Source organism: Pelodiscus sinensis, chromosome 4, assembly GCF_052426305.1.
Source record: "Pelodiscus sinensis isolate ZL-2025 chromosome 4, ASM5242630v1, whole genome shotgun sequence".
Lineage (NCBI taxonomy): Eukaryota > Metazoa > Chordata > Testudines > Trionychidae > Pelodiscus > Pelodiscus sinensis.
The window spans coordinates 93,763,284-93,776,903 of record NC_143055.1 but is presented as its reverse complement, the minus strand read 5'-3'; the positions used below and the strand labels follow the sequence as shown (position 1 = coordinate 93,776,903).

Here is a 13,620-nt window from a genome sequence, read left to right as displayed (position 1 = left end):
GTCAATACAATTTGACTATACGGGGGTGGGACCGCGCATGTGTTGCTCTCCCAGGAGTGGCACCGTGCTCCCGGGGCACGCGAATGGCTTGGCCAGGCCCTGGGGAAGCCTGGGTCCACAAGCCTAAAAACTGGCAGCAGGTGTTCTATTAAGCTGCACTCCAGGCTGGCTCCTAATGAGTTTCAGGTGCCTGCCTGATCTGATGGCCGAGCAGCGATCTCTGCAGTCTATTCAGGGAACATAAACCCACACACCCTACTACCCATGTATCTGCCCTCCACTGAACTCCTGCAGCCCACTGTCTTCCGTCTGCCACACAACATTATTTTCAACCTCAGTTCAGTAAAAATAGTTATACCAAACTACAGTGTATATTTTAAAGAATAATTCAATTAAATCCATGGAGTTTTCATTTTTAAAAAAAGGTTTAGCTCTTAAAAAAAAAAAGCACAATACATAGAATCCTACTTCTAACATAACAGTTCATTTCAACTTTTATTATTCACTGGAGCTAAACACAATATTTTTCATATTTTTTTTCTTTCTAAGATTAAAATTCTACTCGATTTGCATCTCAGGAATACCTTTTTGGGGCGGGGAGGTTCATTCTAACAGAAAATCCTTTTTTCTATCAAATATACATGAACAAACCCTTGCATCTACAGGTACCCCAATGATTGTAAATGGATTCAGTGTCAAGGTCTACCTACATAAATCAGATGGTAGAACTCAGACCTTGGTTTGTGAATAATACACACTTCAAATTCTTTAATTTGGGAACCCTGGAAAGCAGAGTATGCTGAATTAAAGAATTTGTCAAGCCAGGAAAGGTCTGGCTTGGTCTGGGTATGACAGGATAGGGGTGGGGCACTTACCTGACATCCTACTCTAGGGGGCACACATGGCTCCGTGCTTTCTGCTGCTCCCCACCACCCCCCACCACTGTGGGAGCTATGTTGAAAAGTCTCAGGGGAAACATGTTGCTGCATGGATGCACTGGTGGGAAGGCAGGCAGCAGTGCATAGTACTGCTTTCTCCTCCCCCTGCCAGGGTCTGTACCAAAGTTGCCTCTAAATTTTTCCATATCTGTGTGGAATAAATTTTATGTGCACCATGGCATGTGCAGATATGCACCATCATAGAAACATGTGGGCAGCTGTGGATTTTCTGCTAATCAACTGACACCTGACTCTCTCCTGGGTGGCCAACCACGTGTTCAATTTACACTGGTGTCTGTACCATGAGTGTTCCCAGATTAGGGACACCTGGAGTGCAAAGAAAAAGATAATGGTTATGTCTACACTGCCAGTTTTTGCAGCAGAAAATATGCTTCTCCCATAAGGATCTTGAGCAAAAAACCCTTTTTGCACAAAACAGAAGGGGCTACACTGCTTTTTTTTTTGCACAAAAACCCCTTGCACAAAAAAAAACCAGCAGAAAATATGCTGATGATTTTACGACTGTATAGACAAAAGCCCATGTGTCGCAAAAACTGGCAGTGTACACAAAGCCCATGTGTATTCCCATTTTATAACCAGCCTCTTTACCCTGCATCATTTCATTAGTAATGTGACAATCATTGATATACAGCCTCACAGAATAAATCAGGAATAATATCTAGCTGGATAACAAAAGAGGGTTGAGAGTTCAATCCTTGCAGAGGTCATTTAGGGATTTGGGGCAAAAATTTGTCAGGGATGGTACTTCTGTGAAGGCAGGGGCCTAGACTCTATTACCTTTCAAGGTCCCTTCCAGTTTTAGGAGATAGGCAATCTCTATTAATTTAATTTAACAACAACAGCCATACTGGGTCAGACCAAAGGTCCATCTAGCCCAGTAGCCTGTCTGCCCACAGTGGCCAGCACCAGGTGCCCCAGAGTGGGTGGACCGAAGACAATGATCAAGCGATTTGTCTCCTGCCATCCTTCTCCAGCCTCTGACAAACAGAGGCCAGGGACACCATTTCTATCCCCTGGCTAATAGCCTTTTATGGACCTAACCTCCATGAAATTATCTAGCTTCTCTTTAAACTCTGTTATAGTCCTAGCCTTCACAGTCTCCTCTGGCAAGGAGTTCCACAGGTTGGCTACATGCTGTGTGAAGAAGAACTTTCTTTTATTAGTTTTAAAATAATACAATACTGTCCTAAAATAGTAAAATAGGTCATACTGGGACTCAGTAAAGGGACAGGAAATAAAATTATAATTTGGGACATTTAAGTTTTCTCTTTCTTTTAATACATTATCCTGTAAGGGAGTTCAGAGGACACGAGGGGGAGAAGGGATTGCTGAATATTTTTTAAACAAGTTTGGTGAAGGCATTTTAAAAGGGACATGAATTCTTCAAGAACATTAACATTAGCAAGGCTTTCCCTATCACAGGTAACATCATACTCTATGCTATAGTACTATGTGAAGTACTTCATCTGACATGCAGGAAACTGACAACCGGAAAAGGAATGTCACACAAATAATTTCTCTGGAAGAGAAAAGCCTACACTCGCAATCCCTTCAAGTTGTGTGTGTCAAAAAGTGAAAAGAGAAGGTTCAATGAAGATTTATTTTCATTTTGGATTATTCTCATAGATGCTTTGCTGTTCTTTTAATATTTTAAGCATCTCTGATTCTCAAAAGGTACATTTGGATTAAGTCCCACGCTGTGGTGGTGTTCTTTTGTGGTGGTAAGAGGTCACTATGCAATTAAGCAAGGGATTCTAGCAACAGCTAACAATGGTGCACAACAAATTATCATGGAAGCATAGGTGCTGGAGATGTTGGGGTACTCCTTGGTATGAAGTAGTTTCTCTCATATACAAGATTTGGTTCAATGGCTCTCAGCACCCCCACTATAAAAAATTGCTCCAGCATACCTGCCTGAATATTGTGCAAAAGTCTGTGTCCTAATCTCTACAAAATGCTAACTCTGTGTGAAGTGTCTAATAGTAAGAGTCCTTTATAGGAAATGACACGGACAACTCAAAGCATGCAGTTATGAGTGTAAGACTATATAGTGATCACCAAGCAACGCTCTACTGGATACATTGATTGCTACATGCCAGAAATGTGTATGTGGCTATATCAGTTGGAATTTTAAATTGAAAATAATTGAAAAGCTTAAATCAGGAGGTTATTCCACTCAAAAAGAAGAGAATTTCACATGTAACAAAACCTGGCAGATTTACACTCACTTATTATGTATTCTATTTTTCTGAGGATTGACTGATGTAATCTGAATAATGGGGTATATGGTGTCATGAGTACACTTGACTTCATACTTGTATTTGTAAAAAGGGGGGGGGATGAAAAATGAATCATTTTGGTTTACTGAACACTATCATTGCCAGGTCTAACATCAATCTTATTTGAGCATAATTCCAATTGATATTTATCTAATCAGTGTGTTGGTGCCAACAACCTTTTCCTATGCTTGAGGTGGATACCAAGGCTATTGATATCTGTTGAAACTATTATTAATTTGTCCAGTGGTTTAATAAATGTTATGCTCAGTGAGGGATCCAGAAGTGTATACTGAAGCATGCAAATGGTATTTTTAACAGAAGGCAGAAGTAATATGGGTTAAGTTGAACCTGAAGAATCTTTGGCAACTAGCAAGAAGGAAATACTGTATATACTCATTCTTTTGTCCATTAATTTATAAGCCAACTGCCCCTCCTCCACTCCCACAAAAAAATGAAAAAGTTAAAATGGCAAAACATTACATCATTTCATAAGCTGACCCTATATTTCAGCAAACTTGGGTTCCCGGCATGGTAGGGTAAGCCACTGTCACATCAGAACGTTTTGTTTACCTCGAGTGTCTGCAGGTATGGAGCCCTGCAACTCCCAGTGTTTGCAATTCTCCATTTCTGGCAACAGGAGCAGCAGGAAGTGGCAGCCCACATGTCCCTCAACCCACTCTGCTTCCCAAAGTTTCCACTGGCTGGGAATGCCAAATCACAGCCTCTGAGAACTTGAGGGACTCCATGCCTGCAACTGCACCAGGAAAACAAATCTCCCAGCATGCCAGCAGCTTGTTCTAACAAGCCACGAGCAAAAATTTGCTGACCCCTCTTGTAGATCACCGATGATGAAATATCAGTCCTGGACTCATTTATTTAAAAAAGTGAAATTTGACATATCCATTTTACAAAACACTAGACCTTCCAAATCAACAAGAAAAAACAATGAATAATAGAATTATGACACTGGTGTCAGTCTACTATTGTGTAATTTGAGCTCGTCACACATGTTGACCACTGGGCCTCCCAAGTCAATAGCCAATCTGAAAATATAATGCACAGAATCAATTTGAAATCTGTACAAAAAAAATTAAATAGCCTGTTATTGCCACAGACATTCCAATCTACAGGGCTGCTTTGAAATAAACCAAGCACTGTAATATTTGGAGGCTTAATTTCTGTTCTACAACCACTTGATGTCTAAACATTCCCTTGGAAATGATAGAAAACTCATTCTGTACTCTGTGTGTTTTGCAAATTTTGGGAGGATACAAATAAATACACACACACACACACACACACACACACACCCTCTGTTTTACATACAAATCTCAGTGCAACCTAACTATGACTAAGGCTATGATTTACTTGAGTACTTTTACTAAAAGTCATGGACAGGTCATTGGCAATAGACATGAAGTCACTGCCCCCTACTCTATCTTAGGTCCTGGGAGGGAGGCACTCCTGTGGATGCTGCTGCCCCTGGAGGGGTGGAGGGAATACACTGAGCCTCACTGCTGCTCATAAAACACACTGGGGTCCCATCAGTGCTGCTGCTGGAGGCAGAGGATGGCCTGTGGCCCTGCCTCCACTGCTGCTGCTCCCACTCTCCGACAGCTGCTCCAGTATGTGACCAGCTGCCGGGGGACACCCAAGCAGTGACTGGTGCTCGGCTTTGTGGGTGGCCCAGGGATCAGCCACACCAGTCACTGCCAACGTAATGCAAGTCTTGGAAAGGTACAGGACCTGTGAGTTCTGTGAAAGACTCTCAGCATTACCAATGGCCTCTCTGTTGCAAAACTGAGGGGCTCGGTTAGCTGAAATGGGCAGAGAATCTTGAACTACGTTGGTGTTTAACTGGGGGAAGATTCCATCTATGTTTTAGGTTGGGCACTTGACTACTGTTTTTGTGGAAGATCGAGCAGGTTTGGGGGAACAGATGGAGAAGCATGAAAGGAATCCTGAGCAAGAAAAATTAAACCAGTAGGGGGGTAAGCAATCTTGAAGTACTTTTCCTGTTCATTATCATTCTGAGATGAGATTCTCAGATCTCTGGTAGCTAATGTCAGCTGTTTATGTCAGTCACAATACTGAGACTTAGCATCCAGCAGCTAAGCAGGACAAGGGAAAACATTATCAATTTCTAGTCCCTCACTGTTTCCTAGCCAGAGCAGAAACTGCTGGAAACAGAGAGAATGCAGTATCAGCTTGAAATAGTGGTTTTTAAATGTTTAATGAGATCCTTGCTAATAGGCAAAGCAGCTGCTTCCTCTAGTGAGGTAATAGAACTTTCCGAACCAACAGCAGTATAGCTGAAACAAATACAATTAAAACTATTTTTACAGCTCTCAGAAGAGTCATGGATTCTGAGAGTTTCATGTTACATTTTTTTAAATGTACCTTTTTTTCTTAGTTTTGAAATATTTTTACATGCATATCTACATGGCTAAACTGGTAAAGATCTTGAACCATTTACTCTTAAGGTGTTCAATCAGATCCAGATCTCTGTTAGAGGGTAATTTGAAGCAACAGCTGAGATACACCATTAGAGGAACATACCAATAAGCTCCTAATAAAAACTGTAATTTCTGTAGGGGTACTGAAGTTACCCCTGCTCTAAAAGTTAAAGAATTAAAGTTATTTAAAAAGAACTGAATCAGGTTTCCCAAGGTTGCAGCTACCATGCTCAGATCTATCTCCCTGTTATTACAGTTCTATTAAGTTCTGAAAATATGATTATCTACTTAGCATACCAATCTGTAAGACTTTTCAGTTAGAAGAAAGATACAAGGAAGAAGAGATGTGCTGGGAACTAGGGATGCTAAATACAGTTTAATCAACCAATCGACTAGTCGATTAGTCCTGGCAGTTAACCTCACTGTGGCTCTGCCTTTTAAATATATTAAAAGGCCACAGGCTCTTAATACATTAAAAGACTGAAGCGCAGGGGGGGGGGGGGGGGGGAGAGGGGACCAGGGCGAGCCAGGACAACTGAGTCCCAGACCATGCCAGTTGTGTGTTCCCCCCCCCCCCCCCACTCTGCACTTTAGCCCTTTAAATGTATTAAGAGCTTGCAGGCTCCTTTAAGCCGGCTACCCCTAGCACCAGCTCCTGCTCACCCCCTTGCTGCCTCTGCTAGTTTTTGGAGGTAAAAGTTAACTTCTTGCACCATTTCAGTTGCACTATTTGCAGTGAGATGGTAAATGAAGATTATTTGGGATATACAATGCCTGAGATATTTGACTTTGAAATAAAGCCCAACCTATATTTTTCATGATTATTCTCACTTTTCACCATGACAACCCAAAAAAATTGCCATGATTAAACAGTCTTCATCATAATGTGCTGTAGAAGTACAAATCATAGTAGATACTGTTGTGCGTAATAGACCATACAGAGAACTTAATTCCTGTTTTTGTATGACTCAAAGAAAAATATTTGTTCTTTTCTCTGATGCATTAATTTTCTAGAGACAGTAAAAGTGTTCTCTTAAAAAATAAAATCAATGTGCTTATTCATGAACCTTTTGACCCTTATATCTAATGCTTTCTAAATTTTCTGTTCTCTTTAGATCCTTGCTATTTGCAAGGATTCTGTTAAGCAAGCAGAACCCCTCAATCAAATGTATCAGTTACTATGGAAATATCTAATACTTACAAATACCATTGATAGAGGTTTATCTAATTTGGACTGACAAGTAACTTATTTGTAATTGGAAATGGCAGCTGCATTTCTTTTATAAGATACCGGGACTGATCCTCAGCTGGTAAAAAAAATTAGTATGGCTCTGACTTCTCTGAGATCCGGCCCATAGTTTAAAAAAGCACTAAGGGTGCATCTACACAGCAGGGCTTAACTCGAAATAAGCTACACAAATTGAACTATGTCCATTGCATATCTTATTTCAAAGTAATTTATTTAGAAACAGAGCACTCTTCCTCCAACTTCCCTTACTCTTCGTACAATAACGATTACAGGAGTCTGAGTAAGAAGTCCTCCAGCTTGACAGTATTTTGACATTTTTTCAAAATAACTGCCTGCTGTGTAGAGACAGACTAAGTTATTTCAAAATAATGTTGCTGTGTAGATGTACCCATAGAGTTTATGTACCAGATAATAAGTGGCACCAGAGATTTGCAAGAAAGCAGAGTGGAGTGAGAGGAAAAGTTATCTGTGAGGTTTGTTTGGTCTATCCTCATTTCCATCGCTGTCCCAGCATAATTTAGAGTAACCTCAAGGCTGTTCCTTTATTCTGGCTTCTAAGGTGACTGTTATACAAAACAGTGATCAGAGTGTGCTTCACAGTTAAGGTCTGGATGTATGTTAGAGTTATTTTACAAGATATATGAATGGTTCAAAAACTAAGGTGGTCTCCTTTTAAACCATTAATCTGAACCCAAAATTTGACTGAATGCTTCATCACAAGTCTTCCTGTCTTACAATATGTTTATGAGCAAAAATTAACACGAGAAAAGATAGTCAAAGAATACAGTTGTTGGCAGTGGAACTATAAAGTACTATTTTACAGCAATCAGTATTTACCACTACATCATGGTCCTTTGAGACTACAGAGGGCAGATGTCTATTTTGTTTCTAAAGAAAGCTGGCAAAGAAGTGCTGCATACATAATAGATATGGGTCCAAATATGTAGTGATAAATACAGTCATGCAAATGTCTGGTGTTAGTACCTATTACTAAACAGTAACCCTTTTAATTCTCCTAAAATTGGTATGGCATTACCAAAGAGCATGTTTGAACATTAAGACTAGAATGTTGGTTTATAACCTGCAAGTGGCTTATATTTAGGAATTTCATGTGACTGAATACTGGACTAGGGATGTGAAAAGTTAATCAGTAAGCATCACCCTTAACAGATGATGCTTATTTCTGGTTAATGGGTGGGGGCTGAAGAAGCCCACAAAGTCCACTGCAGACTGGTGCTCCAGCCCGCCTGCAGCCTCTAATCAGTTAACCGGTTAAACACTACATTTAACCAGTTAACCAATTTAACTGTATTTTACATCCCTATACTGGACTGTATTTCATTATGGCTGGCACCTCCATGACTTTGGGAAAATGGAAGTCCATGAAAGAGACCTTCTCAAACTACAGAAGTATAAGCAGATGTGGGTGACTGATGAACACTTGATATTGCAGATGTCTTCTGAAATGAGAAAATGGGAAATGCATTAAATGATGCTTTTAATTTGGTGGAAACTGTCGGTTGTCCTGGCTGGTAATAATGACTTGATTAGAATTCACTTCACTTATGGAGTTTTATTTATTGTGTCTTTCAACTACATGACTCATACATTAATGAGATAATAAAAAATGTTAAAAAAAACCCTCATGGTGAAATAAATCATGGGAAAGTATTTTTCCTTCCAGAAGGGGGGAGGGGGTTCCTTGACTCATATCCTATAAAAGGATGGCGGTTTCGGAAACCAGGTGGGGACTGCACACTGCCAACATCCCATCCATTACAGAGAAGAGTGACACAGAGACCAGTGTTGTACTTCACTACAAAGGTAATGTATCTGTTTTTTCTATCTAATGCTTTACTAATCTCTGGATTTATTGATTAAGCAAATCAAATAAATCTCAAATTGGTATTGAATTCAAGCATACAGCAATAGTAATTCATACATTTGAAAAGAGATCAAAACAGCAAAACTATCAGTTGATATAGCATGCTCCTTCCCTCTTCCTGTAATAGAGGATCTCTTCTTGCTACTGATTTCATTTCAATAAAATAAAAAGCAAATACTGAATGTGCTTTACTTTCAGCTTGGATTTAAAATTCACAGACAGCTTGATATGCACATGCAGTCCAATTAACATAACTGGCCCATTGGAAGTGGTCAATACAGGGAAAATGTGATCATTGAAGAACTAAATTAGCTCACAGAATTATGTATTCTCTTCAGGGCTCTAACGTATGTTTGTTTTGTTTTGCAGGCCAAGAGATCAAAAGAACATGAAACTGCTAAATATATCTAGTTGACAAAATTTGGAAACATTTTAAAATTGAAAGTTATAATATGATTTAGTTAGCTCAGTCAGGAATGAACCAAGAAGTGTGCAATCTGCTGTAAGAATTATTTTGGGGAGTTCTATGGCCTGTGTTATACAGGAAGGCAAATTACTAGATGATCAAAATGGTTCCTTCAGGCTTTAGAATGCACACATTTATTAACCTTGTCTGACTGCCTTCAAGGACTCCCCTCACAAGAATGAGAAGTGCCCGAAGGGGCTGCTAATCATACTAGAGGGCTCAGAAGATGCCTAGGAACAGCAAAAAGCAATATTTTGATTTTCCCACTGAAGAGTTTTAACACTTGCCTAGGAAAGGAAAGTAATTCTAATGAGTATGCTGATGCACAAAGCATCTGTCTTAAATGTGTCTATAATCCTAGGGCCCAATCCAATATCTGTTGAATCTGCTGGGAATCTTTTCATTGGCTTCAATGGGTCTAGGATCAAGCCATATTTTATAAAAGACATGAAAAGCTTAAATAATTTCAAATAGAACTTCTAAGAAAAAAATTATAATTAGGGTGGCTGGATAAGCCAATTAAATACTAAGACCACAGCTGGAGGACAAGGCAAGAAGCATGAATTAGATGAAGCTTGGCTAGATGGAAACAGGAGGGGCCTGTATGAAGCCCAGGAGCTGAAAGCAGAAAGGGGCTGCAGGGAAGTAGGGTGCAGTCACTCCCTGGGACAAGGGAGGCGTGTGGCTAGTAAACCCAGAGAGAAAGGAGAGCCACAAAGGATCTCATAAGAAAAGAAGCAAGGGATAGGATAATGTGGATCTGGCAGCTGGAGAAAGGGCCTCTGAGGAGCTGGAAACTGGAATAGACGGCAGGCACAGGTTCTTCTACCAGCCAACGGGGAAGTGGTACAGACCAAGCAGTGAAGAGAAGGCTGCATGGGACACTTGGCTCCAAAAGACTGACGCCCCTGGAAGGGCAGTTACCATTTTGACCTGGCCAGAGGACCAAGTCATGAAGAAGAAGCTGTAGCTCCTGGAGATAGCAGATGAAGCATGGGAGAAGAGGAAGCACCCCACCAGTGAGTGCTTCTTGTGGCAGTCTTATTCATGTTATAACGTTTTCACAATCCCTTCTGTGGAATATTTAGTCAAACTTGTTTTTCATTTTCAAAATAAGAATTTTTAACCACCACAATTGGGGGAGGGGCATTTTATTTGTTTTAAACTCCTTTACAAACTTCATTTCCCAAACCACATATAACAGCAAGACATTTTGATGACATGTCAATGTAAAGAGTTAAAAAATTCAGCCATCTTATTTCAAAAGTTCCTTCACTGTATAACTCTGTGTCCTCATTCATCTCTGAGCATTTGATCCCACAAAAATGTTAACAAAGGATTTCTGTGCAATCCTGTTTTCAGAGCTTTATATCTTCTCCTTTGTACAGTAAACTTCTGATAATACGGCACCTTTAGGACCCAGGAGGTGCCGGATTATCAGATATGCCGGACTATCAGAAAGGGGGGCTATGAGGAGTTTGGGGTGGGATTGGGTGGGGGGGCAGCGATGTGGTACCAACCTGGCAGCATCCCAGCTGCTCTGCCCCAGGCATCCCCAAGTCAGCCGCTGCTGAAACTGTCCAGTGGCTGCCTCGGGGAAGCCTGGGGCAGAGCAGCTCCAATTGTCCGGCTGGCCGGAGTACTTCCAGGTTCCAGGTGGTGCCGGACTATCAGGAGTGCCGGACCACTGGATGCCGGACAACTGGAGTTTTACTGTATTTTTAAAATGCATCGGTGACGGATGCATTCATGTGTCTAACCTAAATAACTGCATAGTGAGTCCCATTCTCAGAATTTAAGCAGAGAGCAGCAGTTGCTTCTGGAACGGAGACTGCCTTTCCCTAGCCCTACCAGACTGACCAAAGCACTGAGAGGGGTACAAGTCCATTCTTCAAGGATGTGCCTGCTGGAATTTTGTTCTAGTTTTTTCTTCTAATATTTATCCTTTTTGAATTTGCAAATTATTTCAACTCTGTTATTGCAACTGTTTATCCTGATTGCAAAGCAATCATTAATATTCATCATGATTTTTCCTTGTTTATATTTAAAGGTGGAATTTCCAGCATAACTCCCAAAGACTTTTCCTATATTATTCAAGGTATTATTTTCTTCTTTAAATCCCTTACATTTTAACCTCTAACTTTTGATTTTAAGCAGTTTTCCACATTCTCATTGTGGATCTTAGTGATATGAAGAGCAGAATTGTTTGTTTTCCCTCTCCTCCCAAACTTTTTCAATGTTTTCATCAGCTGTTACTGATTTAGAGACATGAGTGAAGTGAAGTAGGGAATCATTTCTGAAGTTTTAATTCTAGCAAGTACTCAAATTTTACAGTCCAAGGTCCAGATTCTGCAATTAGATCCATGCCCTGCACTCTTGCAGAACACTAGTGACTTCAGGGAAATTCTACAGATTGCTGGACTGGGAACAAAACATAATTTGTTTGAATCAAAGTTAGATTTGGTTTCATCAAGGGAGGCTACAGTTGGAGCAAGGGAAATTATAGGAAAAATGTGAGAGACTCAAGAGAAATGCCTAAGTAACAGGTGCAAAATGAGCATACTAAATCTCTGACAAGGGTTTTTTAATGAGTTTTTGCACATTAGAAAAATTAATTTTATGCAAAGACATGCAAAGTCACATACATTCATTCTTGGCCCTATAATTTCCCTTCTCAATAAAACTCCACTTCCAGTCCAGAACTGGCTTAAAGGGGACTCACTCATCTCTGCTAAGAAAAATATTCATCCAACCCCAAAATCATTTTCTTTGCCTCCATTTTCAGGCCCATCCTATCTAAAGTCACCACATGTGCCTTGTGACCCTCCTTGAGAAATCTGCTCATCTTTACCTCTTTAAGTAGTGCTCAAGAGCTGCATGCTTTAGAGATGCAAGGGAAGACATTAACATGCCCAGCCAGAGGAAGAGGACCACAGCCTTTCTATGTGTATAGAAAAAAAAAGTCATTGCACCAAATCTTACAAAAGAAGAGCTATGGGATGAAAAACTAGGGGATGACTCAAGACCAGCCTTTAGTTTAGATCGCTTGACCAAGAAATTTAACAGAGAATGGTATTCCTGCCATATATTTGCATTTTTAAAAGTCTATCCAAACAGTATCACCCTCTGTTAAATTAGGTGTATAAAAGTATGTTTACTTCAATCCCTATTCAATTATAAGGCTATCCACCATAAGAGGAAGTGTGAAAAGAAAAAAAAATAGACATGCAGGGGAGCAACTCACCACCACCAGACAATTCTTTGAGGTAAGTTTTAAATGAAGCAACTCTGGGTTGCACAAGAAGATGCATGCGGGGAAAAAAAAATCAGTGTTTTAGGACGAAGACTGAATAATATATTTAAAAAGTCAAGGTGAAATTCTGGCCCCATTAAAGTCAAAGGTAACATTTCTGTTGGCTTCAGTGGGACCAAGATTTCAGCCTTGTTTTGTCCATCTGAAATAAAATATCTCATTTTCCATTGGAAATTAGCACTACTCCCTGTTTTGGGGTTGGTATCTTGTCAGTAGATAGGTCAGGTCACAGTTTCAAGGTTAACCGCATTTTTGACCACCTTCTGTAGTTTTTTGAGAGAAGCCACTTAAGGTTTTAGGCTTCACAGCCATCACTCTTCTTGGGATGGAGACTCTCCTTTCTTATTCACCCTTCATACCTGAGGCTTAGGCTTGCAGTCTCTCTGCACCTCCTTGACATCCCCAGCAAACCTGTCTGTGGTTTGCTCTCTTTCTGAGGGCTATGCTCAGTGTATTCCTATCAGTCACTCATTACCACACAGCTCTAAGCCCACACATTATTTCTGAAATTAAGAACATTACAGAGAAAACATAAACAATAAAAATTCTTATGCACGTGCTAAAAAAACCAACTAGAGGTCAGTTTTTGGAGTCCTTGTAGGCCAATGTTTTTTCAGCCTTTCCATAAGGGTTGGGAACTTTGAACAGAAGGTCTTGTCCATTTCCTGGATTGAAGACACTAAGGGGGCCCACAAGCAGCTTGCAGTGGATCCACCAAGCAAGGTCAGCATTAAACCTGCTGAGGCTCCAAGCCCTATCACCCTAGCTGAAGAATAAACAGTTTAGCTTCCAGCGCCTCCTGTGGTATGGACTGTAGGCAATTGTCTTGCTAACTCATACTGCCAGCCCTAGTTTTTTTATGCAGAAAAACATTGTGGCACAGGTGGGGTGGAGTTTAATATTATGTTGGTGGAAGCCTCAGAAAGAAAAAGGTTGAATAGAATGATCACGATAGTCCCTTCTGAACATGAAGTCTATGACTCTGAGATATTTCAACCCCATGCAATATCTTA

The 13,620-nt window shown here is 40.4% G+C and overlaps 1 pseudogene; it reads left to right on the top strand.

The window, feature by feature from the left end:
• Positions 1 to 264: 264 nt before the first annotated feature.
• LOC142829418 (uncharacterized) lies at positions 265 to 12,247 on the top strand (annotated as a pseudogene).
• The last annotated feature ends 1,373 nt before the right edge of the window (positions 12,248 to 13,620 follow it).